Source organism: Sander vitreus, chromosome 20, assembly GCF_031162955.1.
Source record: "Sander vitreus isolate 19-12246 chromosome 20, sanVit1, whole genome shotgun sequence".
NCBI lineage: Eukaryota > Metazoa > Chordata > Actinopteri > Perciformes > Percidae > Sander > Sander vitreus.
In genome coordinates this window covers 8,396,865-8,419,786 of record NC_135874.1, presented here as the reverse complement: position 1 = coordinate 8,419,786, position 22,922 = coordinate 8,396,865, and the positions used below count along the sequence as shown (strand labels likewise).

The 22,922-nt window shown below is 41.5% G+C and overlaps 1 long non-coding RNA gene across 1 annotated transcript in view; it reads left to right on the top strand.

Annotated features, from left to right (window-relative positions):
* The first annotated feature begins 1,793 nt into the window (after positions 1-1,793).
* The window catches only part of LOC144534982 (uncharacterized), a 73,518-nt gene continuing 52,389 nt past the window's right edge, over positions 1,794-22,922 (top strand). Inside the window, exons 1-2 of the long non-coding RNA XR_013503632.1 lie at positions 1,794-1,963; positions 3,296-3,395. This is a non-coding gene — a long non-coding RNA (uncharacterized LOC144534982). The remainder of the gene's footprint in view (positions 1,964-3,295; positions 3,396-22,922) is intronic.

Genomic DNA, 22,922 nt, shown 5'->3' with positions numbered 1-22,922 from the left:
GTTTGCATAACATATACCGCTGTTATGTTATGCGAAAGAATATCTGCTTTTAAAAATAATTTACCAAGCTCCAGTTTGCACCTCTGAGGTATTATCATACATTTGAGTTACAGAGGTAACCATCAGTTTCTTAAAAAGTCGTATTATAGAGTTTTGATCCGTTTCCCAGGTTGCACCTCTGTTTCAGAATTAAAAACAAAGATGGCGGCGGATGGATAGGTAACATCTCTTCATCCTTCCATCGGTAACATGGCTGTATTAAGAGAACCATCTCATATACTGTCTATGGCAACCATAGACAGCGAAAGAAAGTTGGTAACAGAGTTGCAACTTCAGAAACGATGATTACAAAAAGTCTTCAAGAATTCTAAAAATACCATGAGATCAGCGGTAAGTGTTTCTAACCACTTTCTATGTTATCTTTTAGAGAAACTCATAGGGAAAAAGCGATAGTTAGCTTTGGGGCTAAACATTAACCAACATTAGCTTTCCAGCTAACATCTGCAGTTGTGGATGAACTGTTGCCATAGTTGCTTCGTAAGCTTGTTAGCTAGCCTATAACTTAGAAAGATAGACTATGTTATTCTATTTTAGTAATTTCAAGTTAAAAATTGTAAATACCAACTAGAAACTTTAAATACTGCTGGTGTGTCATTCAAATTGTTATTCTGAGCAAAATTGATTTAGATAGCATTGTAACAAACAGTAACGTTATGCTAAAAAAAAAAAAGTTGTCTTTTCTTTAACAATTTCATGACATTCATAAAATAATAAAAGGAAATAACTAATTACAGCTCCTGTAGAGAAACGCATAGGCAGTCATATCTAAAGCTGCAGGACCTTAATTTGGACACATGATGGCCCCTTTTCACCAAATAAGACATACCAGCTGTTTTCATAGAGCATGGGGACACAGGTTGATCCTGAGTCATCAGTCTGCATTAACAGATTTGTTTGTTAAGTAAGCTGTTTTAGTGACTGGGCTTTGTAAGCTATGGGACAAAGATTGGTTAAAATATAACTTGGTATGCAGGACAGTTGCATGGTTCTATGTGAACCAACATGCCCTCTCATTTCAGTCAATATCTAAAGTTAACTCCTCCTTGATTTGAACATGTCATGCATTTATGACAGGCTGCCAGTTCAGCATTTTATAAGCATAATAAAATAAAAAAATCAACTCATTTATTTTAAATAATGCTGCCATGACAGATTTCCATTTGTTTTCAGTCGAGGCCTCAAGTAAAAAATGTCTACCTCCTCCCTGTCTTACTGCCACACCTTGTGTCAGATAGTGGGAATCTGGGTTATTTACGTGTCTTGGCAAATCCTCTAATAGGCTGCGAGTCCCCTGCGGCTCCGGGGCCCTCCACTTAAGCAATGCTTACCTACCTGTATGAGGGTGTGTCCACTTCACACACTCGGATGCCCTAATGGCATGAACCTACTGTGGCCCTGCCTCATTTGGCACTGTCAACATGTGGCTTCATCGCGCTTCCTCCAATCACTCACTTGCACTCCAAATATGGAGATTCACAACCTGTAATCTGTGATGTGGAGATGACAAGTGTCCTCCCCTGAGGCATATTTTAGGCCCTTCTTTGTGTGCATGCTGTCATGTGTGTTAAGCTTAAGTTTCACCAGGCTTTTCTTGTGTGACTTCATTGTTCTCAGTGTCAGGTTTCCAGTTTCCTTAACATGAAGTACAGATGAATACTCTAGATGTCCAGGGATTAATAAAAACTGCCAACAGTTTGTGCTCTGACCTCATTGAAAGTACATGGGGAGGAGAAACCAAAGCACTTTTAACAGACTAATAATTTGTTTAGCTACAAATTATGGTGCCCCATTTAGCAGTAAATGTTTTAATAAGAAAGAAAATCGTAAAAGAAAATGAAGCATCGGCTCGATGCGCCTGATGATCTTTGGGTTAAGTACTCAGATTGACTTGATCATGGAAGAGGTATTTAGATACTTTTACAATACATAATATCTATTTGTTAAAATACATGTTTCTTGTTTCATCTCTGTCTTAACCTCACCTGTCGAAGTGACCACATGTTCTTTTACAATGTAAAAGTCCTGCATTCAAACTCCTACCTAAGTAAAAGTAGATAAGTCAAGTGTACAGATTATTATAGGTAAAAGTAGCCTACTTGTAATGCAAAATGCAGTTGTAGTATTATGTCTTCAGAAATCTGAACTTAAAGTTAATATATTTGTATTGTGATATTTAAGTGTGAGTGTGCAGGTGTGAGGGCACGATAGTGTGTTTTTAAAGTCTGTTAGACAGTTGAATGTCCGGTTGGCATTGGACAGTGGTGGTGCGTGTGACAGCGTCATGGTGCATTTATTGAGCGTCAGTGAGGGTGTGGTGGTGGGGGGGGCGAGCTGACAAAATTAATAGTTCCATCAAATCAGGGCAAGACCTTAACATTTGCATTTCCACTGAATCAGAGCCTGCGGAGAAAGAGACCTCAACTGAGGGGAAACTTGTTTGACGTGTGAATGAGCGAATGCGTCAGGCCTTTGCTGAAATACATTCATGCCTTCACAGATTTGGACAGAGTCTTGGTCTTTCGCTTAGATTCTGCTGGAAAACTCAGGCCTTCTTTAGTCACTTTTTCCCCCCATGTTGGCTGCTTGGCAGTCAGGCCCTCCTGCAGTCAGGGTTGGACTAGCGGCGGAGGGAGAATGGCTCGTTGATCACACACTCTTCTTCCTCTTGACCTTACTGTACTGGATGTCTTTACCCTCCAAACAAATCTTCTGAAATAGCCACCAAGCATCAAACCGGTCATTGACACTACTTTGAACCGGAGATGTCGAAGAAGATAAACCCACCCACTTTTGGCACTATTGACTATTTTCCAGAATAAAGTTTGTTCACCTATTTTCTCATGTAAATTCATACCAGGCCTACACATCAAACTAAGCAGCTTTAGAACAATATAATGTAAGTTTAAGACCTGTATAAGATGTTTTTGTGTCATCACAACTAGTCCAACTGGTCCAATAAGCATCTTACGCAAGTGTGATGAGGAAACCTAAAATGTCTTTTTTAGTGAAGTAGGAGACACATTGTATCCAGTAGTTGAAATATACAATGAAAATATAGAAAGCTATACTGTAAGTTAATCTGATGATTATTCCATGCAAAGTAGGCTATGTCATGTGTCTTACAAAATGTCTGGAGAGGGGGTCTTTAATGCTTTTTTAAATTACTTTAAAAAAAGTAGTTTCCTTATGATGATATTCAGTTTTTAAATCGTATTTCATGCCTTTATTTTGACAGCAACAGTAGAGAAACGACAGAACATAAGGGGAGAGAGAGTTGAGGAATAACATCCCCTGCCCTGCAGCGTGCCACACAATGAGCTTCACTTTGCATGCTGGTAAGTCCTTCATGTGACGCACATTACAGTAATTGTATTTTGCCATAGCTTATACAGTACAGGAATACATGCAAGTACCAAATACTCCTCCAACAGGGACAACACATACAGAACAGAAGTCTTTGGGGAAACTAGACATAAGTAATAATAATAAGTTAAAAACTCTTTTATCCAACAAGCTTCTTTTATACAGCTCTCTGCATTGCTTGCGTTACGACAAAGTAGAATTGATATTTTTCTACAAACTCAGAGAGCAATCTTTTCTTTTGCCCAGGTGTTGTTCCCTGAGGTAACTTTTAACGATCCATTTCCTGTCTCGACGCATTTGAAATGAGATGATGACGATGTGCTACAAGATGACAGATCCTGAATGTAAATATCAATGTCAATATTTGGGATACCTCTCACTCTGCCTCACAACCTGACAGTTAGTAAAATTACACATCATACTATCTGGCAGGGCTCCTAGGTAAAGCCACAACAATTTGATGTTGACAGTTTGAACATGTGGCCAGATGTAGTGCTCCAGAAAACCCGCCGTTTTGTCAACGGTTATGGCTTATCTCCTGCGAGGATTTGCATAACGAGAAGGAAGAGCACTTTCCCACGCTGCTTTACATGTATTTTATTTCAACAGTAGATGTTGAAATAGAAGTGTGTAGAGGAGGAGCTTTCATAGCTGCCTCTAATGTAGTATAAATCAGTTAAGTAGTTAACTTCACTGAAGATAGTGTTATTGCCAACTACCATTTTCAGCCCTGGTTAAAAGTGCTTTTCATAATCATGCAGCATTCAAACACACACAACGGATCTAGGCCTGAGGTCAATATGGAGAACCTGCCAAGAAAAACATGTTCCACCGCCCTGCCTATTTCTGTGCTCACTGTTTTCATATATTCAAACTTTGTTTGCACTGTAAATAATAAATGTATAACATCCTGGATTACAGTATATCAGATAATAGGGAAACGTTTCTGATGCTTTGATTCTACGGAAGGCTTGTATCATGTGGATGCGCCAACAGAATTGTTGTCATTACTTTGAATTCCTCATGGGGGAGACAGAAACTACGCACCATAGCTGTTTGAGGCCCAAAGAACATTTGTGCAGCAGGACATTGTTTTTTCTTCGTTTTCCCACCATTGAGCATTTCCGGATCCCTCAGATTTATCTTGGGACCCTTTGGGAGGGGCCCGACACCTCAGTTGGGTACCACTAGACTACACTACCAAACTGTATACGTTATAAAATAGTTAAAACTAGCACCACCTCAACAAGCTGCAACAGTAAAGTTAGTACTTTTACTTGAGTAAAGGATCTGAGCACTTTTTCCACCGCTGGTTATCCTTCCTGTCCCCCTCCCTTGTGATGTTTCTCTGCCCGAGGTGTCCAGGACAATTAACAGCAGCTCTGCTCTCTAGGTATGCGGCAGAGTGTGAATTATGGTAATAGCTTCTGGCAGGAGAGAAAATAAGAGCAGTTATTAAAACGAATGTGCTGCTGCTCCTCCTGCGGTCCAGGGGTACAGCTGCAGGAGGTGCTTGATCTGGGTTTCTTTATGCACTATGGTCCCACTCAACATCTATTCTATTCAGAGGGCTTCAGTGTGCATGTGTCTGTGTGCACATGTGTCATCCCTGCTTAATCTCAAGTCCAGCCTCCTTTCCATTTGGCCTTTTGCAGATGCACGTTTTTTGGGCACTGATCAGAGTGGCGTATTTGTCCAACGTAGCTGATGCCAGCTTCCCCTCAGTCCATCAGGCCCAAGGGCCCCAGTCTGCGTTGTGTCTTAACATGGTCCGCTAAGCTTCAAACAGACGCCACACTGTACTGGAGGCTGGATCCTCGTTCCATACTTTGAAGTGGGGATCCTTGCACTAAGCACATTCTAACGTCATCATAGTTTGGTTTTGATGGGATCCAAATGTCGAGGCTGGCTCTGTTATACTGGCTCCTTCTGAACTACACATTTTACTTTGGCTGTTTCTCCTTAGTAAATATGACCTTGGACACTCATTTGACCACCTAAGCTGCAGTGACTGGCTTGTCATGCTCCCGATGTGTCTTTATGTCTGTTCAAATTAAAAGCAATTAGTCCCATTTTATTATCTGCTGGCTGAGGTAGGAAGTAAACATTTAACAGGATAACTCCAGTCGAAACTAATAGTAGCAGGAAGTGGTGGAAGGGGTGTTTTTTCCCGCTCATTCCTGCCTCTCTGTGTGTAACTAAGGTCTGCCAGGAGCATTGGGAACACATTGGCTCCAGGTACAAGCAAACTGTCACCTCCATGTTATTGCCTAACTGCATTTAACGGTATTACTGTCACATCGCCTGCCTGTTTACACTGATGACAGCTGCTAGTGCACAAACACTCGCACGTGTGTGTCTGCACAAACAATATTTTATAATTCAAACCATCACAGATAAGAATCTAACCGTGTTACTTACCCACCTGAGCTAAACTGCTTCCCGGGCTTCTTGTTGCATAAGCCTCCACGTTCATCATCTGCCCATCATGTTTTCCGACAGTAGGAGAATGACTTGCCTGTAGAGGGAAATGTTTGTGTTTTCCATGTGAAGCTTCCAAGCCGCTGGCAGTAGCGGTGGTGGCTGAGTCTGACACAGGCCTCTTGATGAACTCCAGGATGCCATTAGTTTGAGTGACTGGCTGTGTGTGTGTGTGTGTGTGTGTGTGTGTGTGTGTGTGTGTGTGTGTGTGTGTCTGTGTGTCTGTGTGTCTGTGTGTCTGTGTGTGTGTGTGTGTGTGTGAGTCTGTGTTTGCTCTTATTGGCTCGTTGCCTCTGAACCTATGGCCTTTTTAAGCCAGGTGTAGCAACACCTGATGGGGCATTTGATATAGAAATAGACCCACAGCTGTATTACTTTAGCTGTGGGCACAGTGGTGGAGGCTAACTAAGTACTGTAATTAAACCTACAATAATTGATTTCATTGGCTACGTGGGGGCAGAGGAAAGACAACAGTGACATATTATCGTCTTCATGGTGAACTTTTTTTAGCAACAGTTCTCTATTTACTGTACACACCAAGCAGACACAGAGCAACATTATCATTCGTTTGGACTCACGTTTCTCTCTTTTAGCTCTGTTTTTGATCTCTGTCATCTCCTGAGGGAAACATCTGTCTCTTTAGCTGCTAAGTGCTCCACTGTGTTCACCAGCTAGTTTCTAAGTGTGTCTGTCTGCTGTTTGGTGCTGAGCAGGTTCTCTTAAAACAGCTGCCTGCTGTGGCCAAAATTGGCGCTATGATAGCGGTGAGACTAAGACTGAACCAAAACAGTAAAGTTGCAGCCGGACAGCTAAACAATGAGCTGAAACTCATTACAAAGCTCTGTAAAGCCGTTGGGGAGCTGCAGATTGAGGTGATAGTTCACAGTAAGTTCATCAAGCATCTGTGAATAGTTTTTTTTACATTGTCATTTAATACATCATTATTATAAATAATATTGATTATAGCTGCTTCAAAGTGTGAAAGCAAAATTCATCATGCTGAGTGGCTCCTTTTAATAGTCTTATATATACTGTATTATAGGATGTGTTTATGATAATGTCTTAATCAGTTTCTGCATAGTCAGTAGTAGGGATAGACCGTTTTTTTGCAGTTTGCAGAATATCTGTATTGGCGTTTTATTTGCCTGATAACCGATAAAGTAAATTACAATTACAATAAATACAATTTGACTTTTTTTTTTTAAATGGAGTGGTATTGGTACTTTTACTAAAGCAGAGTGTCTGAATATGTCTAACACCACTGAGCACAGGCACCCGTGTAGTCTTACTTCTACGACTTTACATCAACATCTTAACCGCACCGCTCCAGCCATTTCAGCTCATACCTTTATCTTGGTGGGTGAGCACTGCAGCTTGTAGCCAGGCCAACTACTTCTGTTAGTTTTCAGTGTTTAAACTTCAGTTTTATATGCAAAACGTGCATTAGCCCAAACATGGTGCGGCCTGCTATGTAAACCGCCGAGGGGCTTGTTGCCGCGTGCATGGAGAGCCGCTGTACAGGAGGCTACAGTGTGGCTGCTGTTTGTGCAGGTGTGCTGCAAAATGACGTCTTATTATGAAATATGCTGGACCTTCATAGCCTTTGTTTTTTCAACCATTTGGTGTGGTGAAAAAACCCCATTTGAGAGTCAAGGAAAACAGTGTGATTTCCGGCGGGGGTCTATTCTGTGGTTTAGCCCCCACCCCCACCGCTCCACCTCCTTCAACCTCTCAAGCGGGTGAAGCGGAGAGCAGAGGGGGCACAGTCAGCGTTTATTTATAGAGAGGCTACTTTCATGTGTGGACTGACAGCTGATATTTCCAACATTAAGCTGTGGGCAGCCTCTGAGACACCTGTGAGCTCTGCCTGGCTTTTGCTCTTCTCACAGTGGAGGAGAGAGCTTGTACTGTAGCTGGCAACAGGCCAGTCAGGAACTGTCACTCCTCATGTACATCATGGAGGGAGACATCTTCATTTGACGTGTAACACGGGGGGGGGGGGCTTCACATAATTACCTCCCCACAGGTACCAATTAACCAATAATGACTGGAGACTCCGTTTTACTTTGTTCTTGAATTGTAAAATAAGAGGGTTTACTTTAATGATATAGCACTTTTCAAAAACCAAGTGCTTACAGACATACAGTAAGCGTCAGAGGAGACTAAAATATTCATTCATGGGAGCACAAAACAAATGATACTATACAACAATTAGGTTACAAGAGAATGATGTGTAAATAAAAACAATAAATAAATAAACTGAAATAGCCAAATTAAAAGCCAGTGTAAAACTAAGTCTTTCTTTAAGAAAAAAAGCCAAACGAGATGGTTCCAGCTTCTTAAATATGAACATTTGACTGCTGGTCGATTCATCGAGAATATAATATTGACAGAATAGTTGATTGAAGAAAATAATCCTTACTTGTACCCCGAGTTGTAATCCTATCAAATATGTCTTCATATTATATATAATTATCAAAAGTGAATGTTTTATTAGTAGTAATTGAATGCATTTCTTCACTCTCATGACAACTGAGCAAACTTCACCTGCTGATGAAGGCCATGAAATGCAGCTGAAAGCTTTGGAAGAAATCTAGAACGTTGACCTTAAGTTTTTTGGTTCTTTAACTAGTACTTATAAATGGTCACAGAGAGTAAAATGTCTGTGAATGATTTGCTCACATATTCACAATCACATATCACATGATTACAGCCATGTTATACTTTCATTACAGTCGTGTTCATTTTTTACAGGTTAATTAGTGAATCACTACTTCCTAGCTTCATTGTTTATTAATGAATACAATCATACTTAAAGTAAGTCTTTAAATGATCTTACTGTATGTCTGTTTACAACTGCATTTGAATGTGTTATAAACCGTTTATCGTGTTAACAATAGCAACAACGTCAGGGTAAAAATGCACGTTTGTCCGTCCACAAAAAGGGTCAAGTAGCAAAAAAAGTCTAATTCGGCAGCAACAAAAACAACATCTGCTTGGTTCAGTCATGTTGATGTTGGCGCAGAGCTCAGCGTGGTTTGTGTAGTCCGACTGTGGTCCTCAGCCCGCCTGTTGCCCTCATGGGAGCTTCCCCTTCCTCTTACCCCCCTTTCCTCCCCTGCCTCCCTTCTCCCCTATTGCACTTTATGCAGCAGTTAAGTTTTTTTACATCATGTCTACTCCCCACAACAGCCCTCCCCCGTTCTACAAATCTCCCTTGTCATTATGAAAATAGTGCTCTGCTGCAACTTTGCACGCCAGCGTCTGGCGAGAGAATGGCCCCTCTGTGGACGTGGAGTTTGGTACGGTGTGTGTGTAAAAGTGTGCGTCAAGGTGTGTGTTTCATGGAACAGGAGAAGGGAGATGAGTGATTGCTCGCAGGTGACTGCAGCGCAAGTTGCTGGATAGGAGTCGTTTTGAGTGTGACAAGGCAAAGTTTCCAACGTCAGGTGTAATTATGGCAAACGGCCGGGGTCAGAGCTCAGGTGTGCGTGTAAAAGCCCTGAAAAAGGGGGTTACAAATCAATACAAACGCAAGCACAGATTGCATACTGTATACTGCTCTCCCACACCCTGTACTGTGTACTATAAGTAGCAAATCATTGACAAACAGCACTGTAATGGAATTATGGAAATCCATATCAAAACGACAGCTCAGCTTCTGTCTAAATCTCCCTTTAACTAACAGCACTGAAGCAAAACCCATGAACAATAAAATTGCAACCATGAACCAAATATTGTTCTGGTATACCAAGCGCTTGTTAGCCTGTGGATAATCTTCCTGGCTGCTTGAAGAGTTCAAGACTTCCTGCTGCAGTTTGGGTGATGGTTAGACAACTTGTAGCACCTGTTAGTACTAATAATTGCTTTGGAAAATGATTTAAATATTTGTGTCGTCTCCAGGTCATTTCTTTTTTCTGCCACTGTCATGATACAACACACCCACGGGTTGATAGATTTTTGTTTATTTACTGTAAGAATGATACACCTTTAGCATCAATACACATCTCACAAGATTTAACAGTAAGTAATAACAGTAAGTATTGCTTTAAAAAAAAATTACCAGCTTTTGGTAGCCTATAGCTTAATATAGTTTTCACCCGACACCCGCACATCCTGTAAGAATTCTCTGTACTCTTGTAGGCTGAAAGGTGCGCTAAACTTAATACTCAAACACCTGAAAAAAGTAATATAAAAATAGTTTGATATATTTGTTGGTCTAGACTCAGGCATACTGAGGAAACATAACACTTAAACTTACAACTTTAATACTTTTAGTGTTAGGGTAACATAAAACATACTAAAAGACAAGGACACTCTTTACTCCTGCCGCTGCCAGTAAATCATTAAAAAGCCTATGTTAGTGCTTCTGTCACATATAGTATGACTGGAAAATGCCACAAACTCTCCAAGTTCACAGGAGACAGAAATAGCAGAGGCATGATCTGACCTGTTAAGTGAGCATGTGTGTCTGAATATATGCCAGTTCCTAATTGTCTTTAATCCTCATCTATCATCTTGGCAGGCCCTTTCCTCCATCCACCTCCCTGATTGGCTGAGAGCCAGTGGACAGACAGTACACAGAGTTCACAGCCATTGTGATGCAACAGTGGGAACTCTACCTGAGGGCTCCCTTTTGTCTCTCCTAGCTGTTAGTCAGCATGCTTCACGTTTAGTGAGCGATATCGTCTGTACACACACAAACCCACACCCTTTCAACCTTTCATTAGCACTCACAAGCCTCCTTTTAATGTTTGCTCTGGCTGTTCTGACATGTCAATCACACAAGCAGGCGGGCACATACACACAGACAAACATAACACACACACATACACACCCACGTACTTACACATATACTTTGACAAGTGACAGAGGTGGAAAAAAGGTTGTGCAAACTGGAATTGCCGGTTTTGGGGCTTTCAACAGAAACAGCAGTGAGTTGTGTGAATGGCTGTCCAAGGGTTGGATGAGTAAGCTGGTTTGTCTCTTTGTCTGTGAGTTCTTCACTGACCTCATTCTTTAATTTCCCTGGAAAACAATTTGGTCAGGCTCACATGGAGCCAAGATTACCAGGTCTAGACAATGACTGCGAAACCAGCAGGACCAAGTGGGAATGCTGATTCCAGTGAAATCTGTTGTCGTGTCAGCCACTCATTTCAGTGGAGTTCAGTAGAGCTTCAGTGGAATACAAACTCCCACTGCAAGTCCACAGCAGTGATTACCATCAACAATTATCCTTAGTCGTTTTTATATTTAGTTCTTCAGATCCTTCTCCTTAACTTATTAAAGATAATCAGGCCATCATAACACATACAAGGCCCTATTTTAACGATCTAAGCGCATGACGCAGCAGTTTTGAGTCTGTCAGTACTCATATGCAGTTTGGTGGTACATATAGTATGCAGTTTACGATTATAATGATTATAACCGTGGCATATTAACAATGTGAAATCCTTAGTACTTTTAAAAGAATAGCTCCTTGATTTCAGACAGAAAGTTAACGAAAGCAGGCTTCTCGTTTCTCTCCAGCAGCCGTTGATTTTGCCTGCTGAAATGACAACTATCGCTGGCAAATTTTAAAAATTAGGACGGAAATTAGGAAGAAATACACTGGTTGACTGACATGACACCATTGTATTCATATAATATCAATCCAGGCTAAAGTGAATGATATTAATAATGCATGCATGTTGCTTCCTCTAAATGTCAGGTTGTGGTCGACTAGAGGGGCCTGCTTTGGTTGTTTGATACATTTATTAAAATAGATCATGATTGTTGGTTTGCTGTGCATGCAGAGGCTGCATGTCACTTTCTGTCTCTTTCAACAAACTGTGTATCCAAGAGCACTTAAATCAGTGTAAATGACGTTATATCAAACGGACTGCTGTTGTAGATTAGTGTTACGTTTCCAGCGTCGCAGCTCCGAACCATAACGTTAGTTGAGACAGACGCCTTGTTTCCTTAGGCTAACTATGTTAGCTTTAGCCTGGCTGGTAGCAGCTTTCTGCGGTGAAAAATGGCCGGGATATGTCGTGATTACGTTGCATTACTCAGGTGATTTAGTTTGTCTTTGCAGCGAACATAAAACACTGACTACCGTAGCTTCACTACCCATGGAAAAGCATGTGCATCACTGTGTCAGCGGCAGCTGCCGCTTACCGTACTTTTCTACACACGGGAGAGCCTCACTTCCCATAACGGACGATGAAACAAAATATCGTGCAGCCCTATCCGCCGTCCTTCAATACCCACTAACTCAGTCTGCTAAAACCTCAGTTTAATAGTGACTTTTACACAGCATGAGGACTGGATTTTGTTTCCTATCTCTTACATTTGTGTTGTGATATTAAGGGATGCACAGGAGAAACAAAACAGCAAACAATATGATCATATCCTTTGAGTAGTTTTACTTATTTAACATTGAATAATACGTTTTGAGACATGGCTGGTCCTCTTCTATTGGGACAGGACAAGGCCAGACGGATGCTACATAGGCCATGGGGTCACAGGGTTAGGGATTCACACACACTCCCAACTGCCCCTTACCCTCCCTCCCATTCCTGTCCAGCAGGTGACACAATGTGGCCTTGACTGGGGAATATGTGGTGCTGGGAATGTGAGTGTAAGAGCGCTGGTCCTCTGGGACAACGTGGGGCAGATCTGTGACAGCGCGGCTGTGATCTCGGCAGGCCGGGGGGTACCGAGGGTGACAGACTGAGCCAGACTGGAACGCGGGTCACTTTCCAGCGCACGCCTGACACCTTTGATGTCTGCTCATCGCTGCCCGCCGACAGTTGGTGGCTCTTCTACATCCACGCCTGTCCCACACTGCACTGGCAGACCACCCATATCTGAAAGAATGTCCTACCAGGTTTAAGTTTTCTCAAGAATGCGGCCCATCTGAGCATCCTCCAGCCCATCTGGACCCCTCTTAACCTGGCAAACCCTGCGATGATTGCAGTCTGAATGCATTTTTGGTGTGTGGCCACTCATTGGGGACAGTTGAGAGCCTCTGTAAGCTAATTCCAAAGTCTCAATATCATCTAAAGAAATTCACATGTATCTCACTCGTATGAAGTCGATACTATAAACGCCTCAGAGATTGATTTACACTTGTGTAGTATGACAAGGAATTCATGCGGCTCAAGATACATGTTTGCTACAATAAGATCAAGGATTTCTTTTTCTCGTTGCATATTTGGCACTTACTTATGTACAACAAGGACTAAGTGAATAGAGGTTGATAGGTTAGTTTTTAGCGAGTTAAAGGTACTTTCCCCTGATTTTTCCTGGCCCTTAAGTTAGAGTACTTTAACCCCAGGTCACTTTTACTCATTCAGTGCAAAGTCTTCTTGAGCTGTTGTTTATTCAGACCAACGGCAGCTAATTGGCTTTGATATGGAGCATTTGATAGTGTTTATGGGAGTTTGACGGAGCAGATGTAAAATGTTGAGAGCTGTTAAAGACGTTTATAAAATGCCTTTGAGCAGATAAGGCATAGAGGAGGGCGTTAAGGGTTGTCTGAAACAACCAAACTGTTTGGGGTGCGTGCGTGCGTGCGTGCGTGTGTGGTTGACTCACTGGCAGTTTGGCAAAGTTCATTGTTTTTAATATCGGCACATCACAGAGCACATTATTTGCTAATACAATAATACACTATATGAAATTAAGGGAGGCCCCCTTGATTACATTTATTTTTGTTTATTTGTGGTTTAACCGTTCTAGTACTGCAACTAAATGTGTTGATTATTTTTTGGAATTTCATAATCGATTATTTGTTTAATCTTTAAACAGCATAAAATTGGGGAAAACACCATTACAAGTTTCAAGAGCCCAAGTTGATGTTTTCAAATACAGCAGCTTCTTTTGTCCAACCAAAAGTCCAAAAAGCAGCAAATCATGATTGAGAAGCTGCAACAATTTAATGTTTGGTATCAAAGGAACAGTTTGGATTTTCTGAAGTGGGGTTAGTCAGTGTATGTATAGTACAGTAGATGGTGGTCAGCACGCCCACAGCTTGGAGAAGGAGGCAGGAGTACAGGCACAGAAGCTTAAAGTGCTCATATTATGCTAATTTTCAGGTTCATAATTGTATTAAGAGGTTGTACCAGAAAAGGTTTATGTGGTTTTATTTTCAGAAAACATCATATTTTCGTTGTACTGCACATTGCTGCAGCTCCTCTTTTCACCCTGTGTGTTGAGCTCTCAGTTTTAGCTACAGAGTGAGGCATCTCTCTTCTATTCTATCTTTGTTGGGAGTCGCACATGCGCAGTAAGTACTGCTAGCTAGTCAGTTGCAGAGCGTGAGGGAGTGCCATGCTAGCACCTAGGCGAGCATTATAACGTGTGTTACAAAGTGGCGCACGTTTGTCACGTAAGTAAAGGCTGGACTATAATAGAGCAGTTTGTGAACAGTGTTTTCTGTTGGAGATGGTAAGTCCCTTTAGGGTGGACTTTGGGCTTTTTCACTTTGTAAACCTATAACGTGCACAAAGAAAGATATATAACACAATAAAGGAAAGGGGAAAAGCCAAAAAGCATAATATGAGCACTTTAAGCAATGTACTGCTGTGGACGGGGCTGCAGCAAATCGTATTTTAGCCACCTAAGAAAAGGCCCACCTTAAAAAAAAAAAGAAGCAATATCAGTTTAAGAGTGTACACTGTATTTAGAATATTTTACTTGCCGTCACACAGCCCTTTCCGATGGTGAACTGAAGCTGTTATGTCCGTCTCTGCTCTCTTCAAAGCCACCAGACTACTTTATAGTTTATACAGTAATTTTACCTCAGAACACGGGAGTTGCTGGTCTACTGCTGCCTCGATCTGTTAGTATGTTTGTATTATTGTATGACTTTGTTCTGCGAGGTAAAATTGCTCTTACCATGACATTTATGTCCACCTCGCGATAAACTGTTGCAACACAGCGACCAAATACCTGCACGACTAATACCATTATTATCACGGAATGGTCCATTGGAAAGGTCTACTTGATGAATTAAAGAGCTAAAAAGTGTCCTGCCAGAGAGAGTTTTCATAACCTGGCAACTCAAAGTTGTTATCAGTAATGTTTTATAACTGACCTACAAAGCATGAGTAAATGATTGTTTAACCACTAATAAAGCAACAAGTTACATCATGTGAACCCTTCATATGGATGACTCATTTGAAAGCGGTAGTGTTTGATGTGTGTCAATAGGCTATGCAATTTTAATTGACACCTGCCAGGCGATGTTTTTCTTTTTTTCTTTTTCTCGGCCATGATATAAAAAATGTATCACTATATACACAGTTTCATTATTATTTCTTTATGTAATTATTTGTAGCATCTCAAAGCTACTTTCTTATACACTCCCTTTAAATTGTATGCATGTCTCTCTATTTCTTGGAGCTTATATTTGGCAAACCCTGCTGTCAAACACAACCATGTCAGTTCTAGAAAGAACCATACAGTAAGTAAGTGTATTATCTCACTATAATCAACTACTGTACTAGACATTTTATGAGTTTGTGATGATATGAGTCAGAGGTTATGTCTGAGACTCCATTGTTTTGTTGTGGCTGTGGTTTTGAGTCTTGATGTGTGTGTCATCTGGTAAAGAATTTGTGGTGGCATCACTGGCACTTCAGACTGAGTGCTACGTTGGTGGGGACCAGTGTGGACGTGATGTTTCAGGTATTGGTGAAATGATAATCGAAATCAAGGGTCGTATTTTAACTGATCCATGAGCTTGAAGACTTCTCAGACACCAAAACACTGTGGTGGTGCTTTATAATGTTATGACATAGGACTTTACGACTCTAAAAAAGTAATCATGATGACAATCATTTAACCTTTCAGTGAGGTGATTGCGAGGTTAACACTAAAGATACGGTATTCACATAAAAAAGTAATATACCAGGAATGTGTGCTTGGGTGTATTTTATTGGCCAGTGCTCAAAGGAGACTTTGTACAGCGTCATTGCAAACATTAAGCCAGGTTCAGACCGCAAAAAAAGGCCTGTGATAAAATAATACAAGTGGATGATGATCGTGGAGATATGTTGATTCAGGTACTTATCAGGGCTGTCAAAATGAAAAGGATAACGAGTTGACGCATATTCCTTTTAACGCACGATTAACACTTCAGAAATCAGGAATGGATGCAGCAGTAACGTGTGGATGGCTAGCAGAAAAAAAAAACCTCCTTTTAGAAGAAATGGATAAAAAAAGGGGTCTTTTGAATGGCAGGTTCAGTTCGCCAAACTTTGCATAACATTGTTAGTTAGCTGACCAATGTTCTTGTACAATGTGTCTGTTGCTGTAATGCACGAGGGCCATTGTTTTGTGTTGAGCTGTTTAAAAAAATTAATTTAAAAAAAGGATTTGTTTAGTTAACCTTTACAAGTGTAAAGTGGGACACTACATTGTTTTAGTAATGTTACATTCAGGTCAATATTCCCATCTGTTTTTCCCTAGTACTTATGAAAGTAAAGTAAGAAATTATGATCCAGGAAGTCCAGTTTGAGTAATAGTTTGAAGGCTTATCAGATGGGATAACAGCTGTTTATAGATACATATATAGTTGGTGACCTTGCTGGATGATATCGCATTGCGTTGTGTGCCGGATGAGCCTGCAATTTATTTTGCCAGAGCTCTCTGCTTTGGCAACTCCATTGTGTCAGTCTTTGTTTAGCCTAAAGTGAATTGTTTGTTTTCTCCAAGGGGGTAAGCGAGCGTCCACAAAGCGTAGCTCCTATGGCGCCATTTTGATGCTACCTAGCACTCACCCGCCATTAGCATTCCATTGACTCCCATTCATTTTGACGTCACTTTGACAGCGAATAACTTTACATCTGAAGCGTTTAAAGACTCTATTTGTCCATTGTTTATTTCTGCGCAGTAACGCTCAGCCATCGCCGGAAAAGTGCTTCTAATATACTTCACTGGTCTCCGTCCAGAGCAACGGGATCTGTTGGTCCATTTCTTTAACTTCTCCTTTTGTTTCTCTGCCTGTTCTTCTCTGCTTACACTTAACACATTTCACCACTAGGGGGACAACGGGCGAGAGAATTCGAGTTGGAAGAGTAATTCATTTGTGGATTACAGTAATAAGAATACAGAGTACATGCAAGTTGGCCTTCAGCCTGCTGTCGACTGTTGTTTTTCCGGTGAGTTTAAGTGCAACCTTGCATAGGAAACAGATGACACAAAGCTTCTGATCACACGGTCTCATTCTTTGCTCTTGGTGTGATGCCCCAGGGTGTGGTGTACCCTTACGATAATTTAGACAGCAGTACGGTAACTACGTTAAGTCACAGTTAAGGACACTTAATTAATTTGTCATTGTAATTATCTAAACCACAACTATAATAAAAACCAGCTGTTACATAATACTGCACAAACTGGTATGAAAACACATTTGCTTGTCAGTGTTTATACATTGCACGTACACATAAAAACACACCCACCATGTGACCATGCAGCATCTGCGTTAAAAAACATGTGATCTGCATGGAAGGAAATGTGTTTTTCTCTGACCTCTGCATATTCTGAGAGTTACATCAACAGTAACCCAGCAACCACACGTGAAATAAAAACTGTGATGCATCATGTCTTTTTTCCATTAAGCCTGTCAGCAAAATTGTTCTTTTGTCCAGGTTTTATAAAAAACAAGTGAATTACCCCACAATATATTCCAAGATTTTTCCAATGTTTTTTTTTCTTCTAAGAAAAGGTGTAAAAACAACCACCCTCCTTTTATAAATCCCCCATCACCACCACACACACACTTAATGTGGCTTAATAGCGGTTTAAAAGCCTTTTTACAATAATGCTCAGTCTGCAGCTTGCTCACAAAGCTGGCAGGTCAGAGCTTGTGATTGAGTCAATGAGACCATTATGTTCCCTCGACTGCAGCCAGAGCCCATAACCTGCTCAACCCGCAATGCTTATGGGCCCATAGGAAAAGCAGAGGAAGTGCACACGCTGGTTTAAGCACACCAGCATTGACACCTACTGTACGAGGTACACCTCAGTAGACAGACACACTTAGACAGGGACACAAACACACACCAGGTTTCAGGGTTTTAAGTTTCAAGTCAGAACAAAATAAAGGTCTGGCCTGAGGGTGGCACCAGAGGAAAAGACAGGGATGTATTTGTTTTACTTATCCACTGCATAGGAGACAATCCTAGTTGATTTCCATTAAAAGGTTAAAAGGAAAGTGACTATGCTCTGATTTTTATCTGGGGTGGGGAAGTTGACCAGACGTACATTTTGCCAAACCAATCACTTCATCCTCATGCCTTACTGTACTTGTACAAGCCACACAAAGATGAGAGCCATGTTATATCAGAAGTGTTTTCAATCAGTATGTTTTGGTTTTTGCAAAAGTGAAGGCTTAAATGATGAGGACTAACTGGTTGGTTTGGCAAACGTACATCTGGTTTCTCAGATATTGAGCAGTGAACGCTCCCTTTCCTAAGCTTTTCAATGCCTAAGTCTCAAACTGGATTTAAACTTGATGCAGATTGATGTAGATTCTGATTTATTGTTCCGCGTCAGATTTCACCAGTTGATAGCACCTCTGCACCATGGCAAATTCCTTGTATATGAAAACCTACTTGGCAATTCACCTGATTCTGCAACACTTCAAATCAGACCATATCATTCTTCACAGTCACTGTTTTTACATGCGCTGAGCAAACCATTTACAGTGAACATTACTTGCTTCGATTGAAAATTACTTGTGGCCTGTTGCTTTGTCGCAGGTAGTCTGAACACACAGGCTCTTGAGCTTAATACTAATTTGCTAATGTGCTCACAGCTAACACACTAACATCTAAACATTTAAAGAACCCATATTATGCTCCTTTTCAGCATCATATTTGTACTCTTGGGGTCTACTAGAATAAGTGTACATGCTTTGATGTTCAAAAAAACATGTTATGATTCTCATACTGCCCATTGCTGCTAGCCGGACATTGTAATACTCAGATTCTAGTCAGAATATGAGTCTGATACTGCATTTGGCTGTGATTATGGGGCGCGTTTTAACCGAACCAGGAAAAAAAAAATGCCTCTGCACTCAATTGGATAGACCTACAGCCAATCGGAGCAACGGAGAGTCAAAGGCAGGCTTCGACCAACCCCCGAGGAACAACGCCATGTCTTAAAGCAACCATGGGCTTAGCGGCCAACGGTGGAACTGCACCCCTCTGGCCCAGAAAGACTTTTCCCATAGACTTTGCATGGCGACAGACACTTCTATATTTCAGCGGATAATTTTTTTTGGGGTACATCAACTTACCAGCCTGAACACTTAAAGGAGAATTCCGGCCAATTTTTACGTTAATCTTGATCGCTATAGCTATGCGAGTACTTTCGATAGAAAAAACCCCGACCCGAATCAGTGTAGGTAACACGGAGAAGCTGCAGCTATGTACTATAAACGTCCCCTGAGCTAACAGACACTAAATGCAATTAATATGTCTGTGCCACATGAACAGGGACCTTACGTGTCAACAAGATGCGTTTTCAACTCAGACATTGTTTAAATTCACCTACCCTGGTCCCTGTCTCGATCCTGCCGGTAGCTAGCTTGCCCTGCTAGCTGATAGCCATTAGCCGTTAGCTGCTACCTGCCGTCTGGTGAGTGTATTCAGACAGGCTTCTGTGATAATCATCCCAATAACAATCCATGGAGCGGCGGTGGTGTGGCTATGTCCTCCAGAGGACAGGTCATGTCACTTCTTGAAGTGTATTCCCCCCTAAAAAAACAGTAGTGCGGTAGTAGCTGTTAGCTGCTAGCTGCCCTCCGGTGAGTGTGTACAGCCAGATAGCCGTTAGCTGCTAGCTGCCGTCCGGTGAGTGTATTCAGCCAGGCTTCTGTGATAATCATCCCAATAAAAATCCACGAAGCGCCCGGTGGTCTGGTGGATGTCCTGCATAGGACAGATCATGCCTTCACAGCGAAAGGTTTAGATTATTTCCCCCTCAAAATAGGTAATTGAGCACTGTAGTGGTTATGACCATATCAGTGATTATGTAACTACATGGAAAGGGATAACCGATGTCTGTGGCTTGCATAGTAATAGCGTTACTGAAGCTTACCTGTAGCATCGCGCTGTCTCCTGGGAATTCAGTTGCAGCAGGAAAAGGTAAACAGTAGTGTGCAGATTGGAGCGGAGTTGTTTATAAGGGAAGAAGCTTGGAGTAACGTAACTATGGAGAATATAGCAGATATACAACACACGGAAGAGCCTTTTGAGTTTGATGGTCGTCCTTATTTATTTGAACCCGAGTATACAGACGAAGAACTAGCCTCACAAGAGTTGGAAAGAATGAGACAGACAGAGGGGAAACTGATGAACTTGATGCTCCAAACGCAAGCTAAAGCTAGCCTTCAGTAACTGGAGGACATAGCCACACCACCGCCGCTATTGGGATGATTATCACAAAAGCCTGGCTGAATACACTCACCAGACGGCAGCTAGCGGCTAATGGCTAACGGCTATCTGGCCTTACACACTCACCGGAGGGCAGCTAGCAGCTAACAGCAACTACCGCACTACTGTTTTTTTTACGGGGGAATACACTTCAAGACGTGACATGACCTGTCCTCTGGAGGACATATCCACACCACTACCGCTCCGTGGATTGTTATTGGGATGATTATTACAGAAGCCTGTCTGAATACACTCACTGGACGGCAGCTAGCTGCTAATGGCTAACGGATATCAGCTAGCAGGGCAAGCTAGCTACCGGTAGGATCGATACAAGGACCAGGGTAGGTGAATTTAAACAATGTCTGAGTTGAAAACGCATCTTGTTGACACGTAAGGTCCCTGTTCATGTGGCACAGACATATTAATTGCATTTTGTGTCTGTTAAGAGGCACAAATGCACTCTAAAACTTGCCCCGACCACTGCCGTTTTACCTCAGGGGACGCTTGTAGTACGTAGCTGCAGCTTCTCCGTGTTACCTGCACTGATTCGGGTCGGGGTTTTTTCTATGGAAAGTACTCGGGTAGCTATAGTGATCAAGATTAACGTAAAAATTGGCCGGAATTCTCCTTTAAAGGATCCTTGTTTAAAACGTCACGTTTTTAAAAATTTTAACATTCACTAGTAGCCGAACCCAGAGTTATTAAACTAGGTTTGATGAACGCGCCCCCTCCCGATTGGTCCGAACAGCTCTGGTTCGAGCATAGTTGCTCCACAACGGATCAAGTCCAGACCGTACTTCCCGACCTCAAATGTTGTGGGCGGGGCTAAGTTCGGCTGGCATCCAGGCTACATTGCTGCAGCTACTTCACCTGAAACACTCACAGACAGTAAAATTAATGGATAAAGCGACGCCGTAGATTTCCAGAGAGACCAGTGAAGTCTATTAGAAGCACTTTTCCGGTGATGGCTGAGCGTTACTGTGAAGCCTCCAACTGAGCTTGACGACTAAGATGTGACGTGAGCAACCTGTCTGACAGTTGTAAGTCTTCTGGTAGCTGTGCCAAGAGAAATCTCAATCATTCCGAATCTTGCAGAGACAGAGAGCGTAGGTATATGTAAGGAGATAACATAGGCACAGGCTAATTATTGCTAACTAAAATGCTAGTTAACATTAGTAATTCAACTTAAACAGCTAATGTAAGTCGAAACTGCCTGCGAGCTTCTCCTGACTATACGGTAATTTGTCTGTTATGCGACAGAAAGTTGCGTGGTTATGACACAGTTGTTAGCCTATTTTTTACAGAAACATCTGCTACGGAGCCATAACATGAGATACAAGGTATTGGAGCCTTTTATACATTGTCGTGTTTCTTTAGATATAAACAATGGACAAATAAAGTCTTTAAACGCTTCAGATGTAAAGTTATTCGCTGTCAAAGTGGCGCCAAAATGAATGGGAGTCAATGGGACGCTAACGGCGGGTGATGGCTTGTTAGCATCAAAATGTCTCCATAGGAGGTACGCTTTGCGGACGCTTGCTTACCCCCTTGGAAACACTGTCTGAGCTCTTGGATCGCCTGAAAAGCCCAGTCTGCTCTGATTGGTCAGCTGGCCCACTCTGTTGTGATTGGTCAACCAAATTCAAACAAGCCACTGGGCGGGATGTGCTTGCTCAGGCAGCACCTTTGGGCAGCACATTCGAAAAACTGGGCTGGCTTTTTCAATCAATGACATCATTAATTAAGGAATTTTAAACAGGAATGTGGGCAAGACATTTTAGGCAGTTGAGAAAAAGTGCTATCTGTGGGAGAGCAAGCTCTAATTGGAGTGAAATTTGTTTTTTGTACTTTATACATCCATTACATACACAAAAAAATGATATAACACACTAAAAGATGGGAAGAATTTCACAAAGCATAATAGGGGCTCTTTAAGAAGTAATGTATATTAGATTGTATGCATGCTACCATGCTAATGTTAGCTTCTTTACTTCGACACAGTCAGCTGGAGAACAGCATTAAGATTCATCTTCTGGGCAGCAAGAATGTCTGTAACGAATTCAGTGGCAATCGTTCGAGTAATTGACAAGATATTTCACTCTGGACCAAAGTTTTGCACTACGTTGATATCTCTATAGCTACATTGCTAGCCTAAAATATTAGCTGTCCAAAGAGAAGAGGTGCATGTTAGCAGAGCTGCTATGGTTTAAGTTACAGTTGAATTAGCAATGTGCAAAGTATTCTGAATATTTCCCCTGGCTCTATAGCACTAGGAAGATTCTGATGGATTAATTATTTTATAGCATCCCAGTTATTGCTAAATGATGTTGGGTTGTGCCACAGTTATGTCAAAGTTATAAGATAATAAGTTCAGGTTTGTGACAAACAAAACATGTTCTTCAGTGGCACATTTTATAATACTACTTTCAACCATTCCCAGTGATAATCCCATCTGTAAATTTCGAGACACATAATACATTTACATTATACCCTGTAGAATACACCACTGTGAAAAAAAATCCTTACATATTTACATCCAAGACACACACTCAAATGACTGGACACACACCCATGGCACAATGGCAGGCC